This window comes from Prunus dulcis, chromosome 7 (genome assembly GCF_902201215.1).
Source record: "Prunus dulcis chromosome 7, ALMONDv2, whole genome shotgun sequence".
In the NCBI taxonomy this organism is placed as follows: domain Eukaryota; kingdom Viridiplantae; phylum Streptophyta; class Magnoliopsida; order Rosales; family Rosaceae; genus Prunus; species Prunus dulcis.
The window spans coordinates 2,132,860-2,153,079 of NC_047656.1; positions in this window are offsets into that span (position 1 = coordinate 2,132,860).

Sequence of the window (20,220 nt, forward strand, 5' to 3'; positions counted from 1 at the left end):
TTCAAGTTCCCTATCTCCTTGGGAATCAAACCAAAAAGTTGGTTATTGCTTAGGGATAAGGTCTCCAAGTTGCTCAAGTTAGCAAATGAGGTTGGAATTGAATCGTTGAGTTGATTAGTGCTCAAATCAAGGATTACAAGATATTTCAAGTTACATATCTCCTTGGGAATCAAACCAGAAAGTTGATTGTTTTGCAAGTACAAAGTGTGTAGCTTTATTAAGTTACCAATATTTGGAGGGATGAGACCAGTTAAATTGTTATCGAGAAATTGTAGTTGTACAAGAGATTTCAAGTTCCCTATCTCCTTGGGAATCAAACCAGAAAGTTTATTACCATAGAGATAGAGATAGGTAAGATTTCTCAACAGACTGATTTCTGGTGGGATTCTCCCGGAAAACTGATTGTTCGAGAGATCAAGATTGTAGAGTTTGGAGAGGTTACTGATTTGAGGTGGGATGGTATCAAATAGTTCGTTTATATGGAGGTCAAGATATTCAAGATTAGGGAAGGACAAGAATGAAAATTCATGTAGCGTACCTTGTATACCACAAGTGGAAAGGTCTATCTTTCTGACACTTCCAGCTGAGTTGCATGAAACACCAGTCCAAGTGCATGGGCTTGTTCTTGGTTTGGGCTTGTTCTTGGTTTTGGATTGCTGTTGGAAGAATTGGTGGCATTAATATTATGAGTGGGAGGGTCGTACCAGGTGAGGTTATTGAGGGCTTGATTTTGAAATAAGCTGGCTTTCCATTTGAGAAGAGCCTTTGCTTCAGTATCAGAAGTAGAAGTAGCAGAAGGAAAAGCAACCCAATTTGGTGATGAAACATACAACAAGATGACAAGGCAATGAGGCAGGAAGCATAGTTTAGCGGAAGTTAAAGATGTCATGGTTATTGTTTGTGTGGTATGGGCCGTGCCTTACTACTTATATATAGTGTGGGTTAGTCTTTGGGGTTCAGTAGTTGAGCATTGAAAAGTCTTTGAGAGCGTATTCCTTATGCTCTTGATTCAGTTGTGTGAGAACCCGTGGTTTTCTTATGGGTATGCAGAGAACTGATTCTTGGACCTCAAATTCACACGTGAATGTCACCATGGTGGCAAGGGACAATGAAATTATTGTTTTCATTTTTTCTTTCCGACAAGGAAAAACATTTCTAAGTAACAAACGGTTTGGGGTTTTCACACTGAAAGTCTTTGTCCCTTTTCTTTAAAGTTGGAATTGCAACTTTTGCATTTTCTCAAAGCATGATTAACATGTGCCTTAGCCAGACAGAGGAAATAGTATAGTCCTGTCACGACTAGAACAATTCAAAAAAAACATGTTTCTTGCTTTGCTTTACTGGAAAAATTAATCCACTCCAGCTATCCCCAACAAATCTGAAGAGGAATAACTCGTCAATGTAATTTCATCCATGCCATTCGTTTCCATCCTTTTTTTCTACTTTCTTTCTGACCTAAATCATCAAGAATAAGTTTCAAAGTAATGATAGTTGTATACATTTCAGTCCCATTTCCTAAATTTTGATGGGTGCATTTTTGCTCATCATTTTAACTCAAGGTGTATCATTTTTCAACACTTGACATGGGTCTATGGGTATAATTATGGTTCCAAAAATACAAATCAAAGAGTCAACTATGGTTATGCCCATGTCAAGTGTTGAGAATAGTGCTTAGGATACACCTCGAGTTAAAGTGATAAGCAAAAATATTTCCAAATTTTGTTAACATTTGTGACATTGCAAATTTTGATTCAAGTGCTTTGACTTTCACGCACTGTTTGTGTCATAATATGTTTGTGTCATAATATGCACTTTTATCCAGGTTTAGTCCTTGATGGATTTATTATGAGCTAACTTATGGCTTATATGACCTGATTTCATGAGCATTCCAGAAGTGATTAGCTTGAAATTTGAGATGTGAATTTTTTAATAAATATGGACACATGGCAGCTTAAAATCTTATTTGAAAATTTAATCTGAAAATTTATCCGAAATATGACATGAGAATTTTATAAATAAAAAATGACACGTGGCAACCGAAAATCTTATCCAAATTAATGTTTTAAATATAAAAAATAAAAATAAGTTAAAGTGAATAGTATTTGCCATTTGCCATGGTAATGGATAGAAACACATCTTGCCTTTTGCAAGGGCTGCCACTATTCACATAAATAGTAACAGCACTTGCCTTGCACTTGCCCTTTGCCATGACAAATTGGTGGAAGTGTTCTTAGCTTGCTTGCTTTGTAATTGAATGAAAGCTATTTCTTTAGATTTTTTTTCTTTCAAAAATCGGTTATTAGGTGTGTAAAATATATATATATATATATATATATATATCGGTTCTATTATATATTTATAGTTGTTTTATTAAACCCTGTAAATATTCAAGTTCACCCAACGATATTTTTTTTTTAAAAAAACACACATTTAAATTCAAGTTTAACCCTATTAATAAAAGTTCCCTAATGTTTTAAATTTAGAAGAAGTGAATACGTGCATTACTACTTACCAAACATAAAATCTAGGTCATCGACCAGTAAACTTTTTCTGGGCATACATACATATAGCTCTTCTTTGATCGCTTATGGTTGGCACATTGGCTTATACCTTAATCAACTCAAAGGGGACCCCAACATCAGACACAAAAACTTACTTTTGTCATTCACTTTTCTATCCCTAGACAAAGTTTTTATTTTCTAATCAAGTAGACTGGATCGGTTCTTCGCTTTTGTTAGTGTAACTTTAATTTCTTGCATTTTTCGTTACGTTATTTTAAGATTCAAGCTTATTGCTTTACTTTTTGTTATCAAATTTACTTTAAGTTTAATTTGATTTCAGATTTATTTATTTTATCGTCTTTGTTGTTCATATTGTTCTTGTTTCATTCTTACTTTAAGTTCTTCGATCTTATTTTTCACTTACTTTCTTGTTACTTAGTTTAATCCCCTTTTAATTTAATTTGTGTCGTTATTATTAAATCCCAAGAAGTACAAAAAATACCCATACGCGACTCTGAGGAAGTAAAAGAACCTAGGCCAAGAGGAGTTTCCTTGCTTGTATTATAAGGTTATTGTTTGTGTAGATCTGCTAAAGAGCATAATAATATGTTATAAAATCCAAGTCTTATGATTTTATTATGTGGCCTATTCTCTTTTCCACAATAAAATCAAAATGTCTTCAAAGTTCAAGACTTGGAAAGGTCATTCCATTTTTTTTTTTCATTTTTTTTAATTGGAAGACGATTTGGGAAGACTTTTTTCACATCTCTCTCACAAAGCCAAAGAAAATACACACAAAACGTTAAACCATGGCATTGGACAATGAAATTATTGTTTCATTTTTTCTTTCCCTCTCACAAGGAAAAACATTTCGAAGTACCGCTTTGGTGTTTTCACATTGAAAGTCTTTGTCCCTTTTCTTTAAAGTTGGAATTGCAACTTTTGCATTTTCTCAAAGCATGATTAACATGTGCCCTAGCCAGACGGAGGAAATAGTGTAGCCCTATCACGACTAGAACAATTCAAACAAAACATGTTTCTTGCTTTGTTTTACTGGAAAAATTAATCCACTCCAGCTGTCCCCAACAAATCTGAAGAGGAATAACTCGTCAATGTAATTTCATCCACGCCATTCATTTCCATCTTTCTTCTTCTACTTTCTTTCTGACCTAAATCATCAAGAATAAGTTTCAAAGTAATGATAGTTGTATACATTTTAGTCCCATTTCCTAAATTTTGATGGGTGCATTTTTGCTTCCCACTTTAACTCAAGATGTATCATCACTACACTTCTCAACACTTGAAATGTTTCTATCGGTATAATCATGGTTCCACAAATGCAAATCAAAGAGTTAACTATGGTTATGCCCATGGATACATGTCAAGTGTTGAGAATAGTGGTTAGGATACACCTTGAGTTAAAGTGATGATAAAAAATATTTCCAAATTTTGATAACATTTGTGGCATTCTAAATTTTTATTCAAGTACTTTGACTTTCATGCACTGTTTGTGTCATAATCTGCACTTTTATCCAGGTTTAGTCCCTGATGAATTTATTACGAACTAAACTTGTGGCTTATATGACCTGATTTCATGAGCATTCCACAAGTGATTAGCCTCAAATCTTGAATTGTTTTAAACCCTGAACCCTTCAAAGTAATGATAGTTGTATACATTTTACTCCAATTTCCTATTCCAAATTTTGATTTAACATTTGTGATATTCTTAAGGCCCGTTTGATAACCATTTTAGCTTTCAATTTTTATTTGTAAAAAAATTATAAATATGAAACTCATTTGGTAATTGTTTTTAATTTTCAAATAAAAGATGAATTGGAAATTGTTTATAAGTTGTTTGATAATTGTTTTCAGTTTTCAGTTTTATGTGAAACTTGAAAATGAAATTTTCTTGGGGTCAAATTGTGAATTTGAGGTTATAACATGAAAATGCATGTTACAATACAGAGTCCGTAGCATTTTTTGCTGAATTTTTTGGAGTTTAGGATGAATTTTTAGTGAATTTCTAAGGCTCGGACTGGGTCCGAGCTGAATGCAAGAGTCGGTCGGTCCCGAGGGTTGGACTAGAGTAAAAACAAATATCAGTTATTAAACAGGATCATCTTATTTTTGTGTCATGCTCAGATAAGGTACTCAAAGTACCATACAGAGCATGGATTAGTTACTCAAGTGTGATGTTAGGACCTAATCCTATGAACTATCTGATACTAAAAATGCATGGCACTATAAAGGCAAAGAAAAAAAAAATACGACAGTGTGGATTGGAACCCAATGCTGCAAAACCTGCTACATATCCTTATTTATTTTTCATTCTTCACTTTCATAAATCTCTCTTAGGTTCAAACAAAAATGGCTTTCAAAAGAGGAGAGTTATAAGCTAACCTTGATGAAGTCGAGGATAACTGCTGCATCGGAACTCAACTTCATTTCCACTAACTCATTTGCTACAAGCATACATCCTTTATCTACATTATCACCACCTAATTCTTCAATTCATGATGTAGAAAAGAAGAAAAAAATGTAGACCCTATTTGTGACCATTATACATTTGGTCACTACTGACCTTTCTTCTTTTAATCAACATTTACAAGTACAAATATCTAAGAAGCATTAGAACAAGGCAGACACAAATGAAGTGAAATACAGAGAAGGCAGCACATATCCTAATCAGGTAGTGAAACCATCAAGAGCAAGCAATTCACCAAATGTTTTCATATGCAATGGCTTTGACAAATGCAGCCTCTGAGTTGATGAGAGGAGCTGAGAAAATTTCTTCATCATTGGATGACACTGCGGACTGGGGTTTAAGGATGCAAATGCTATCTTCACAAGAGACACCACCTCCTCCGCTTCTTGTTTTGTGGATGGGGAGATGCGTTGGTCCAAAACATCCGAAATTGGCATTTCTGGGGCAGGTGATGCAAATGACGATGACGATGACGATGACGCCTCGGATGATATAGAAGAGAAAACATCTCCTGGATGTCTTCCCATAATTATTTCCAGTGTGACAACTCCAAAGCTATGAACATTGCACTTCTCGGTCACTTCCATTGTATATGCAAGCTCTATTTAGAAACAGCTCACACAAGAAATTGTATCATGCATAAATCATACACACCAAGTACAAAAAACAGAGATTTCAGTGGTCAAAACATTACCTGGCGCCACATAGCCATATGTGCCTGTAACGGCAGTACAATTGGCTGAGTCCAGGTTTAAAAACTTGGCAATGCCAAAGTCAGAAACACAGGCCTCATATTCAGAATCTAGCAAAATGTTGTTGCTTGATATGTCACGATGCACAATTGGCGGCAAGCAATCGTGGTGCATGCACGACAAGGCATGAGCTACACCTTTCACAATATTCACCATTTTGCTCCACCCCAACTCTTTAGCTTCATCATCTTTGCCCAACAATGAGGCCAAGCTTCCCCTTTCAAGATACTTATACACCAAGAATGAGTGTAGTCGATGTGAATAGAAACCATAAAGCTTCATAATGTTTCGGTGTCTTATCTCAGACACTGCCCTTATTTCATTTAAGCATTCCTTTTGAAGATTCTAAAGGTTGTTCTGTAACATACGGAGTTTCTTCACAGCAACTACATTGGCAGATGACAAATTTTCTCTGTAAACGCTTCCATGTCTCCCCTTCCCAATCCAATGTGTTGAATCAAAATCTTCTGTTGCCCTTATGATTTCCCATTAAAATTTAGAACTAAAAGGAAATTTCTTCATGCTTGTGGTTTTCATCTTTATCCTTATGCTTCTTCCTTCTTTGCACTATAAAGACAATTGTAAAGAAATCAAATAGAAGTACAAATACTGCTAGAAGGGAGAATGTGATTCCAAATACCCGTTTTCGGTGCTTTTTTGAGCCATGTTCATTGCAGGGTGGCAGCAGAGCTCCAACTTTGCCCCACAATCCTTTATTCCCTTTTAATGCTTCTGGCGGAGCTTCTCGCAATGCACTGTTATTGGGAAGGGGACCTTCCAATTGATTGTAGGATACGTCAACGTACAACAAGCGGCGCATGTCTTGGAAATTTTTTGGTATGAAACCTGAAAGATTGTTGTGGGAAAATTGAACGTCAACAAACTCTGCATGCTTCTGATTTCCGATGGTATCATACCTTCGAGTGAGTTATGACTTAAATCGAGGTCAGTCAATTGAACTAACTTCTGCAACTCCAATGGAATTGCTTGAACCAACTTCTTGTTACTCAAATTCAAGTAGTGTAATCTGAACAAATCTCCTACAATGCTTGGAATTGATTCATTCAATTTGTTTGTTGACAAGTCAATATATTCAAGATCAAGCAATGATCCGAATTCTGAGGGTATACTGCTAACATTATAGAAATTAGAGAGAAGAACAGAAGAATACTTGAGAGAAAAACCAGAGGAGTAAACTCAGAAATGTTATTAAGAAGAATAGTAGAGATATGTAGCCGCTCAGGCTTTTATACAATAGAGTTGTGCTTAATATCTAAGTAGGCTCTGTAACTAACTCACATGAATATTACAGCTAGTACAGCTGTGAGCTATACGTGATAGACCCACGTGACTTGGCTAATAACAGATAGCTAACCAATTCTAGAAGCTAAGCTAACTAATTCTTATTTTGGTAAACATCCCCCCTCAATCTCAGCCGGGATACCCAGTCTGAGATTGATACAATGTTTAACAAACACAGGGCCATGTAAACCCTTGGTAAAGACGTCTGCAATTTTCTCTTCAGTAGGAATGTACTGCACCATGATATCCCTGCTTTGAACTCGTTCTCTAATAAAATGAAAGTCTATATCCAAATGTTTTATCCGAGAATGTTGCACAGGATTTGAACTGAGAGCTAAGGCAGAAAGGTTGTCACAGAACAATAATGGAGGCTCAGGAAGATACTCATGTAAATCAGCCAATACTTGTCGAACCCAAGCAATATCGGCAGCTGTATTGGCAAGAGCCCTATACTCGGCTTCTGTAGAGCTCCGGGAAACAGACCCTTGCTTCTTAGATTGCCAAGACACTAGATTTGAACCAATGAAAACTACAAAGCCAGTTGTAGATCTGCGTGTAGATGGATCTCCTGCCCAGTCTGCATTACTGTAAGCATGAAGGTGCATATCACCAGGAGAGAAGGTAACACCATACTCCATAGTACCTTGTATATACCTCAGGATGCGTTTAACCAACAAGAAATGAGTCTCAGAAGGATTTGTCATATACTGGCAAACGGTATTACAGAATATGCTAAGTCTGGCCTTGTAAAAGTCAGATACTGAAGAGCGCCAACAATGCTACGATAAAAAGATGGATCTTTCAATGGTTCACCTTCAGTCTGAAGCACTTGTGTATAAGGCTTACAAGGTGTGGAACAAGCTTTACAAGTTGTCATACCAACCTTTGCTAGTAGTTCCTTTGCATACTTCTGCTGGCTAACAAAAATTGAACCTGTACTCAGATATGAGATCTGTAAGCCCAAGAAATATGTTAACTGCCCCATGTCTTTCATTTCAAATACAGAACTTAACTCCTCAATTGTAGTTTGAACAAGGCTTGTACTGGAACCCGTAAGGATAATATCATCCACGTATAAGAAAAGAATAACTATTTCATAACCTTCTTTCTTAACAAACAGGCTGGGATCGGACTGAGAAGCTTTGAAACCAATGGCAGGTAGGTATCCTGTGAATTTGGCATTCCATTCCCTAGGGGCTTGCTTTAAGCCACAAAGAGATTTGCGTAACTTGCAAACATATTGAGGATGAGTGGAATCCTCGAAACCTGGAGACTGCTTCATATAGACTTCTTCCTCAAGATCCCCATGTAAAAATGCGTTCTTTACATCCAATTGTCTTAACTGCCAACCATGCATAGCAGCTAAACTAAGAATAAGTCGTACAGTCGTATGTCGAACAACAGGGTTGAAGGTTTCTGAATAATCAAATCCCTGAGTTTGACTAAAGCCTTGAGCCACTACCCAAGCTTTGTACCCAGACACACTTCCATCTGAATTTCTTTTCACCTTGTAAATCCACTTGCTACCTACTATATTCACACCAGGAGGAGGAGGAACCAGTGTCCAAGTACTCTGGGTATTCAAAGCTGAGATTTCCTCTTGCATAGCAGTGACCCACTCAGGAGAATATCGAGCAACTTTGTAACTAGATGGTTCATCCAGTTGAGGCAGAGCAAGTAAACTAGTGTGATAACACTCATCATCTGTAAAATCTTTTCTTTTAGTGACACCAGACTCTGATCTGGTTTGCATAGAATGGTGATTAATAGGAGAGATATCTGAAACACTAGAGGAACTAAGACTAGGAAACAACACATCCAATTGTTGATTAGTAAGAACTGGCAGAATAGTGGGACTTGGCTCTTGATCATGAACAGCAGATGGAGAAGAGAATTGTGATGTGCTTGGGCCTGAGGAAGAAGACACAGAGGCAATAGGAACAGGAGGAGTGACTGAAGGAGCAGACAATGGAGGAACATCTGCATGAGATAGTATAGGTAAAACAACAGAGATGGGTGCACTAGAAGTTGATGCAACCGAAGATGAAGATGAGCCTAAAACAAGGACGCCTTGTTTAAAAGGAAACATGCTTTCATCATGAACAACATCTCGAGACACAAGCAACTTGGCAGTAGACATATTGAAACAAAGAATGCCTTTATATCCCATGAGGTAGCCTAGGAAAACACATAATGTAGTTTGAGCCTGAAGCTTGTTCTGATTGATGGATCTGAGACAGGGATACACAGCAGTACCAAAAATCCGTAAATGCTGAATATCTGGGTGTTGAGGAAATAACCGAAAATAAGGAGACTTGTGATCAAGAACTTTGCTAGGCATGCGATTGATAAGATATATAGAGTGAGACATAGCATGAAACCAAAAGTGTTGAGGAAGAGAAGCCTCTGACAATAAAGTAATTGCAGTCTCAACTAGATGTATGTTCTTCCTCACAGCTAAACCATTATGTTGAGGTTTGTAAGGACAAGAAAACTGATGCACGATGCCTTTGGGACTAATAAACTCATGAAATCGATTGCTAACATATTCACCACCCCCATCACTCTGAAAGTACTTGATAACTACTGAGAATTGATTCACCACAAAAGCATAAAACTTCATAAAATGAGAGAACACCTCTGATTTTGCAAACATTGGATAGATCCAAGAGAAACCAGTAAACTCATCAATGAAAGTAACAATATGTCGATATCTTTGAAAAGATTTATAAGGGGATGGTCCCCATACATCGCTACGAATCCGATGAAAGGGAGTTACAGCTTTATTATGATGAGTAGGAAATGGTAAACTATGCATTTTACCACTCAAACAATATTGGCAAATGTGAGGGTGAGAATCTACTATGGGAGGTAAGCTAGCAGACTTAAGCATACTATGAACCACTTCATTACTAGGATGACCTAACCTACTGTGCCACAAGGAGAACTTGACCTGTTGTCCAAGATAAGCCACTTCATGATTAGCAGCTTTATTAGGAGGTGAGAAAGAAGCAGCAACACCAGGAATCGGATAGAGACCACTATGACTCCTCCCTGTGAGCAGCACATGTTTGGTGACCTTGTCTTGTATAGAAAACCCAAAATGATCAAATATCATAGAGCAATTGTTCTCCTTACAAAGCTGATGCACAGACATCAATTAGTAGTGAGTTTAGGGACATGGAACACATTAGACATGTGTAAAATAGAAGAGGAACTAGAAACGGAGGCATGACCAATATGAGCAACAGGCAAACCTTCCCCATTGCCAACTGTACTCGATTCTCAGAAGCACAAGGCTAAGCAGACTCCAAAGTATTGACATTGGACACCATATGCCGGCTAGCACCACTGTCTGCAATCCACATAGTTTCAGGAGCATAGGAGACTTGAGCAGTCATAGCATTGAGAGTAGGTGGTGGAGGAGAGCCTTGATAGACATAATTCGAGCGATGATAACACTCAAGAGCACCATGACCACGTTTGCCACAAATCTGGCACTCCACCACAGAGGAGGAAGGAGATGATGGAGAAGAAGGGTTGCGATAAAAGCAAGTGCAAGCTGATCACGCACATGCTTGAGGCGAAGCATAAACTTTTCAATCTGAAGCTATGTTTTGAGAAAATTGAGACGAGCCCGAGAAACAGTAGCATTAGCATATCGATCGGTAAGACTGAGCCAAGCATCGCGAGTGGTTTTGCTTCCGATAACGTACTCGATCGTGTCATCAGACAGAGTTGCAATTAGGAGAAGCGCTTTGTCAAGCTTAAGCCAGTTCTTGTAGGTAGCCGTAACCTCAGAATTTGCTGCTTCTTCATCCACAAAGGCAAATTTGGGAGGAGAAACAACAGAGCCATCGAAGTGACCAAAGAGCTCATGTCCTTCAAGAACTGATTCAATTTGATACCGCCACTTCATGAAGTTATCATCATTGAGGCGAATCGTGTTCAGACCAAGGAGACCATCAACACCAGCTTCAACACCAGCTTCACCAAAGAAGATAGTCTCCCAAATTCCTTGGGGATCATGCCAGGTAAATGATTCAATGAGAGATACAACTCATGATTTTGGGTTGCATTTCCGATCTCAGCCGGTATGCTCCCAGTAAGGTTGTTTCTCGCAAGTCGCAGGGTTTTTAGTTGTGCGCATTGTTCCCTGTTGTTTGAGACTTCTCCATACAAGTTATTGTGGCTTACATCTATAAAATCAAGATTCGAATAAACACCAAAGTATTCAGACATATTGTCTGTCAATTGGTTCCCCTGAAGATGGACTCCGAATAAGCTCGTGCATGTTTTTAAGGTTTTGGGGATTGGACCAGAGAAATTGTTGGTGGTTGCTGAAAAGTTTGTGAGTTTTGCAAATATTTTGGGGCAAATAACCAGAAAATTGGTTTATTTCCAACTGCAGTTAAGCCAACTACTTGCGATTCTCTATCTCTTTTGGAATGGAGCCAGAAAGTTGGTTATCCCGTAGCAAGTTGTTTGTATTTGGTGCTTTGTTTGCACCCTGGTTTTATTCAAGTACCAGTTTGTCTAAACAAAAACAAAAAAACAAAAAAACAAAAAACAAAAAACAAAAAACAAAAAACAACTCCAAGTTGCTCAGGTTACCAAATGAAGCATGACTTATACCGTTGAGTTGGTTTTGGCTCAAATCTAGATCTACAAGAGACTTCACGTTACCTATCTTATTGGGAATAGTGCCAGAAAGTTGGTTACCGTAGAGATAAAGGGTGGTAAGGCTTGTTAGTTCACCTAGTGATCTTGGAATTGAACCATTGAGTTGATTATTATACAAATATAGCCCCACAAGAGATTTCATGTTGTGTATCTCATTGGGAATATCCCCAAAGAATGTGTTTTTAGAGAGAATGAGATCGATTCTCTCGGACAACTATTCTGAGAGAGATCGAGATAGTGGAGTGTGGAGAGGTAATTGATTTGAGGTGGGATGAAGCCACTTAAATTGTTGGCGGACAAATCTAGAATTACTAGAAATTTCAAATTCCCTATCTCTTCAGGTATAGAACCAGAAAATGGATTGTCATAGAGATAAAGATGGGTAAGGCTTGTTAGATCACCTAGTGATCTTGGAATTGAGCCATTGAGTTGATTCTTATACAAATATAGCCCCACAAGAGATTTTAGGTTGCCTATCTCATTGGGAATATCCCCAAAAAATGTATTTTCATAGAGACCAAGAAATGTAAGGTCCACCATTACCAATTCCTTGTAATATGGATCCATATCCTTGTAAACATATAATTTACAACATTATGAACTGGGTGGACCCTAACATTGTAATCCAAGTAATGCTACCCAAAACTTGTAAGTTAAGAGTTTAGTGATTCTCTTTATGAGCTATGGTACCCTCTGTCCTTAATCTTGTAAATCCTTGTTTTTATAAAAATAAGAAATAATTTTACTCGTAAATAGTACATACTTTTACATTTTTAGCATTCAATTAATGAAAGAAAACACTTATAAAGAGAACCCTTATAGATAAGGAATATAAAATTGACATCTTATTAAATTAAAAAATAAAAATAAAATTATCTTCAACCAAAAAACCCATTTGTAAAAGAAATAATAATAGTAATAATAAAGGCTTCCTCTAGGGCTATGTTATGACGCTAATTTGAAAAACTGCTCTCATGTGTATTAACATTAGATTAATTTTCTTTCTTGCCTAGATCATTGGGCTACCATGGATTATTCTAGTTAAGAAAACGTATTTACTTATAACATTAAATAAATAAATATATATATATATATATATATATATTTCTTCAAAACAATGCAGCTTCCTTCAAAGGATTGGTGCTTTTGATGTCATATTGGTGTCTTTGGTTGTATTGTTGAATTTGATCTAATGAAGTTTCTCTTTGATTAACAATAAAAATAAACCCACAATCCTACAAAGATAAGAATTTGATTTTCTTTACTTTTATTTTTATTTTTAAGAAAGGTACTTAAGTTTTTTGGAAAGTGATATAAATCTTAATTTGTCATAAGTATATTTTTTAAAATAAACCAAAGGATTAGGCGAGATTAGCTCCTCAGTATCGGTCATCAAATGCACAAACATCAACCACCCTCAAAGAGGGGACCAACACTCCGGAAGCCCCATGCCTGTCCCCTTGATCATAATTTATTAATAAGAAACAAAAAATAGATACAAGAACATCAGGGGGGCAGCAAACCAAACCATGTAGAAGAGAAACACAATGACAGAATTGCACAACAACATGCTAACCTAAGAGACCAAAACACTGAAAGAGTAAACAAAAAATCTAAGAAAATAATATATAATAATCAAAGGGGCAAGAACATTGCTTTAGATACACAATGTACACAAAATAACAAGTCCATAGATTAAGATATAAATGGAAAGTGGTCTAAAGAAGTTAGATGCACGAGACCTTTCCATACATATGAATATCATATCCTAAAAATGTTCTTGGTCATAGGATCACCAATTGGACAATAGTGACGGCAAAGACTGGTACACATTATGTCTGCTCAATTGGGGGGATGACTAATCTCAAGTCATTTGTGTAGAGACGCTGAGACAAATGTGTAGGTGCTCTATAGAAGATGGAGTCCACTGAACCCGATCAACTCTAGAATTTTGTATGAAAGTCTTACTCACAAGTGTCAAACAAAGAATTTTAAGTTGTGATAATGAAAATTAATCCTTAGACTTGAGACATCACAGTTATCTTATGTACATGTTGTTTCTCTTTGAGAGCACTATATGGTCATATCAAAATAATGTGACTTAAAAGTGTTGCTCAGGATTCTCAGTATGTACGCAAGAGACAGGTGAATGTATAACAATGAATCTCTGCTCTTAGTAGGAAGAGAGAATACTCTAAAGATATGATTCGTGAATCTCTGGCCAAAGTATCATATGGAAACTGAAACAAGAACGTTTTCAATTTTATCCAATTGAATCATATAATCTAGAGATGTCATATTAGGGATTTTGACACAAGTTTACCATATCCCGAGAATATGACATAAAGTATTGAATTAGAGAATGATCAAATTGCATTGTAATTACAAATTTACTAGGTTCTCTAAATGAATTCTTTTTAGCTTGGGTAGCCATGATATACTGCTAGGTGTTACTCATGGCTTGTGGAAGCCCTGTAAGGACTAATTATAATTAGTCTTCTCCAATAAGGAGAATTGTATGGAGGGATACAATTCACACTTGATTCATAGTGAATCATTCATACCCACTGCCTCGCTAATTAGAACCTATAAGATCGCACATTGAAAATGAATTGGGAAATTAAGAAGAGAATGAATGATTTTGTGACTTGGTCAAAGTCAATGTGAAAGTCAAAGGTTGAAGTCAAAAGTCAAAGTTCAAAGGTCAAATGGTTGACCCAACACTTGACACGATCAACTAAGGATGACCGGGACCAACACTCGTTAGACAAGTGAGTGATTAAATTAGTTAAGTCACTAGAGTAATTAAATTGATTAGATTAATTTAATTATTCAATTAAAGTTATGAAACTTTAATTAAAGGTCCCATATGACTTGGAAATTCAAAAGGGATTTGACCATATGGACTTAGGCACATATGTGACACATTATAGGATTAATGTGTTGGACCAAGATAGCAAAAGATGACACACAAAAGGGGGGGTGTGGCTACACTAGGGCTTGGGGGTATTTTTGTCACTCTTGTGACATTTTTGATCCTATAAGTGTGTAGCTATGGTATCCTATCATCCTAGGGGGGGTTTTTTTTTTTTTCAAGTCAGTGAAATTGGAAGAGAGAAAACATCAAGCTCTCTCTCCCTAACTGATAAGCCTATATTTTATATATATTTTATGCCTCTTCTACTTATTTATTTGGATTTAATTGGTTGTTTTAATTAGTTTTTTGAGATTTGAAAAGGGCAAGAAGATGAAGATTGGAGATTAATCAAGTCAAGAAGCCAAGTTATTCCTTTTGTCGCAAGGAGTGTTGTCAAATTTCCTAGTTCAAGATGTTTCAAGTCTTATCAAGTCAAACAAGGAGAAATAAAGAAGACCTTAAATTAGAAGGAATCCTACTTTTATAACAATTGTAATTATACCTTAGCTAGGTAGGATTTGTAGGAGTATTATAAATAGGGAGTTTACGTCATTGTTCAGGGGGCACTCCATTATCCATCATCCTACATATTCATACTCATAGCCAAAATATCCAAAAGGAGAATACGAAGAAAGCTTGCGCAACCTTGGCATTCTACTTGGAGAATTCGGTGTCTTCCATGTCTTCATTAACCATCATGGTTCTCAATAAGTCCTTCATGAACTAATTTCTTTTACTAAGGTTACAATGTAGCCTAGCTATGAATACTCAAATTCTTTGACATTGTTAATTTTATTTATCTATACATGTTGAGTGCTTGTTACCGTTCTTAATGCTTTCAATTAATTGGCCACTAATTGCATGATTGGGAGAATTAGGTTGAGACCGGAAGGAGATTTCTAGTAAATAGCTTCTTGTAACAAGTACCATAAATTACATAGCCGACTCGGAAGATTAGGTTATGGTTTGTGTAATCTTCAATGTTTTCCACAAATCTTAATGGGTTCTTAGCTCTCTCAATCCATGACTAGGAATAGAGTGGGTTGATGGTAAGGAATACAACTAATATAACTCGGAAGAGAGTATTGGTGAATTAAGGAAAAACGATTATCAACATGTTAGATAATTAAGATTAACAAGCTAGAAGGATTTGGGTGGGATTAGCTAGGTGAAATCGGTGCCCTAGTGCTTTATCATCTTTGTTTTCATCTTTTACATTATTTACTTGATCTCAATTTATTTTACTTGCTTCATTAGATTTTAGTCATCATAATTCTCTTTTCGTTTAATTCAAAAATAAAAAAATAAATCACTCTAATTTTTAATAGATTGACTTGATCCCTGTTGGAACGATACTCTACTTACTACTATATTAATTTGAGCGATATTGTCCATTTGCAATTAATCACATCACTAACCCCTGCAAACGATCACATCAAGTGAGGGTGCTAGCACCACTCTTCACTTGTTGTCTACTCATTCTCTCATTCCATTCAATCCTTGGTGAAGAGCTTTAGGGAGGTGCATATCTTTGTACCTATTTGGAGAGATACAAGGTGGAGAATCAACATCAAAGGGAGAGCCAACAACAAAGGGACCCCTCCCTCTACTTGAACACCATTCAGGGTTTCAAGATTCGCTCAAAGGGTATGAACATCTTATCTTCATCTCAAATAGGACTTAGAGAGTCTTCGGTGCACACTTTCATAGACTTATAAAGATTAGGACTAAATGAGACTTGCATGAATTCCTAGTTTATTTAATGATTTCGCTCTTACTTTGATTTCATATTAGATATGGCATGCTAGATGATTTATACTCTCAAAGTTTCGTTGTAGAGTTTTTAGAAATCTCTACACAACACCATTCCCACAATATTCCCTTCAGCCAAGGGACCAAATTTGTCATAAGTATATGAAAATTGTTATATTTTGTTTTTCCTAAAGTGAAAGCAACATAAATTCTTTGGGAAATCAAAAGACATAAAGAGAATTCTACATTACCATGAAATGAAAATTAATTATTCTTTTTTTTTTTTATTGAGGGACAAACAAAACAATTATTTATACATGATAAATTTGTAGTTAATAAAGTTTTATTGTTTTTTGTTACAAGTTAACAAAAAGAAATTCAGTTTGGTTAATTGGAAAAAGCTACCCACAATAGTTGTGAAATAATTAAATGAATCATGAACACCAACCTCAGTCCCATACTTGCAAGTTTTGTGAAATAATGAATTAATTGAAATAATTGACGAAATTGAATGAAATGTAACGAATTGCATTTTACAATACAATTGCATTATACCCTGGAACCCATTGCATTTTACAATGCAATTGCATTAAACCCATACCTTCAACCTGTTACCTTTTTGAGAAAGAGAATTCATTAATAGAACCAAAGACGTATAAAGAGCAACATGATACAGTGGCCTCGTTAAAACCTTCCTAGGACAACCTTATGAGACAAACCCCGGGGAGGAAAGAGTACCACACATGTCATGGACTAACAAGAGAGTCCAATTCAAGTCACTTTGGACCATTACAATAAATAAAAAAAACAAATCCAAAATGAAAACTAACAAAAAGAACTCTGACAAGAACCGCAACTAGAGACCAACACAGTACACCCACATGAGAGGACCGCAGAAACTCCAAATAGTAAACCCACATGAGTGGACCGCAGAACATCTCAACTGTCAAAAGAAGCCTTCTATGAGCAAAATCATAGTCTTTTAACACCCACACAAACTAGAAGGCATACCATAACAGAAATCAGGAGAGAACATGGAGGAGGAACACAGAAACAACAGTAAAAGGACCCCTAAGAAGCACTCCACTTCGATTTAGAACCTACAAAGAAAACCTCTAATGACCAAGCATAGTTAACAGTAAAAGGACCCCTAAGAAGCACTCCACTTCAACTTAGAACCTGACAAAGAAAACCTCTAATGACCAAGCATAGTTCTTCGGTCGGCGCAAAGTAAAGAAGAGCACCACATCCCAATAACTATCACCAGCATCGCTACTGCCGCAGCAGTTAAAACAGAGAAAAAATATCAGCCACCAGGTATCACAACTCTCCCAATGAGAGACACAATCTAGCGTCACTACTGTCGCCGCCGCTGAGACAACAACACCAATCACCTAGAACACTGCAAAAACAACCAAACCAAACAAACAGACAAACAGGAGAAATTATAGAATAATACGGTACTACCACGTCAACGTATAGTACTCCCACTCAAATATGACCATGTGTCCATTTTATAAAAGAAATTAATTATTATTTTACAGCTAGACCTTTTACTTTATTAATTCTTAAGTTTTGAAATAAAATTAGAACAAAGAAAACTTAAACGAAGAAAAACCATGGCAACCACCCTTCTCTCTTCCTCTTCCTCCCCTCTCTCTTTCTATTCACCATTGCCATCGCTGCTCCTCATGAAGACCATCAACATCCAAACCCAATAATATCATCATCTTCCTTAATTCCCTTTTTTTTTTTTTTTTTTTTTCCTGAATTCGCTCATGACACTCTACACAATGTTAATTCCACCACCAGCTTCAACCCACTACCACCTTGGAATATTTTCAGACCTATTTTTAATTATCAAGACTACTCCATTTCATCATCATCAATACCAATTTAATCCTCCTTCCTCTAAAACCCCCAATCTACAATTAGTATCAGGGGTGAAGATAGTGGAAGGAGAGGGGTGGCCGTCATAGCAGGTAGTTGGGATTAGGGTTGTTGGGTTAGGAGATAGTTGGCTGTTAGGAAAGTCTTTTTTATTTTTATTTTCTAATTTTATTTCAAAAGTTAAGAATTAAACTAAAAAGTTCAACTGTGAAACGATAATTAATTTCTTTTCTAAAATGAACATGTGGCTGTATTTGAATGGGAGTATTATATGCTGATGTGATAGTATCGTATCATTTTATAATTTCTCGACAAACAGACCTAAATCCAAATGGATCTAGACTGTTTGGGGAGGAAAATGGGAGGAGACGAGGGGATAAGAGGAAGGGAAAAGATGGGAGAAAAAGAAGGGGAGATGAGGAGAGAAAGGGGAAGATGGGCGAAGGGCCTCAGAGGGGCAATGGCCACCCCCCCCCCCCTCTTAGCTTCCTTGCGGTTAGTTATCGGCAAGGAGAAAGAGGACCAAAATGCGACTAGGATTTCCCACTGGGCCAGACCTTGTTTTACCCGATCCTCTAAGCCTTTATAAACACTAATTCTTTAAGAAAATTCCTTTGACCTGTTACCTAGAAAAACCAATTCACACATTTTTTTTTAATCATTTAAAAGTTAATGCACCGATTGACCAGGTGCACCATAGACGCTGCCATTGTCAAAGTTCTATTATGCTCTTCTCATTAATACTATAGCAATATTTTATACAATGATTCGTTAGGGCAGCCTGTAAGCTGCCACGTAAAAAAAGGGAAATAACTTAATCCATAAGGAATAGAATGGCTAAAGTAAAGGGTAGTGACGAGGAGAGTTGTGAACATTGCATGAGGATATAGGGGTTCCATCATACATTCATTGCTCATTGGTGTGTTGAAGGTATGGTGTAACTAGGTGGTGCTCTCTATGTCATGTCTCAAAGGAAGACTAGAGGCGGTTGGTTTTGTTTTTGCCGGCGTTATTTAAGTTTCCAGAAACTCTATGAGTTTTCTTTTTTTCTTTTTTTTTTCTCTTTTTTTTTTTTTTTTCTCTCTTTTGGTTACATAAGTTGAGTTTGTTGGGTGTTCTTAGTCTCTCTAGGAGAGTCATGCCGGTTAGCTACTAATTTTTGTCTTTAATGTCATTGGACTAGATTTGCTGGCTGTTGAGAGAGGTTATAGAAATGTTATTTTCGAAAGTGATTCTCTCTAGATCGTTTCAGCTTTCAGCTGACTCAGGTCAGTGGGGAAGATTTACCCATATCAGTCATATTGTTTTTGGGATGACTCCTTTTACAGTCTCTGTTCTTTGTACTGTTATTCCTATTGATCTAATAAAATTCTATGGTCTTTTTATAAAAAATAATATTTCTTTTAAGAAGTGGAAACATAAAAATGCAAAATCTTTATAGTTGGAGTCCTCCCCCTTCTAACTATTTTAAAATCAATTCTGATGATCATTCTTCGGCTGGTTTTGTAATTATGAATCATTATGTTCATCCCCTGCTAGTTTTTCTTATGTTTTGCAGGCTGAAGCTACGACTTTAAGGAATGCTTTAATATGGGCCTCTCGTCTACATCACAGCTAGAAATTGAAGGCGATTTTAAAGTTCTAATCTCAATCCTAAATCATCAGATCCCACCTCCTTGGCATTGCTCAATTATTGAACAATTATTGCAATTATTCAAGATATCACAGCTGGATATTGAACAATTATTCAAGATATTTGATATCTTCTACATGGTTCCCATCGTTATTCTTTACATCATTCCTACGTGAAACCAACCAAGTGGTTGAACTTTGGCTAAGATAGGATATGCTTCTTCAGATGACATGAATTTGGTTACGGAACTTTCCTAGGAATGTTTTACATAAATTGTATTTTGATTTGTAAGGGTTACAGATCCC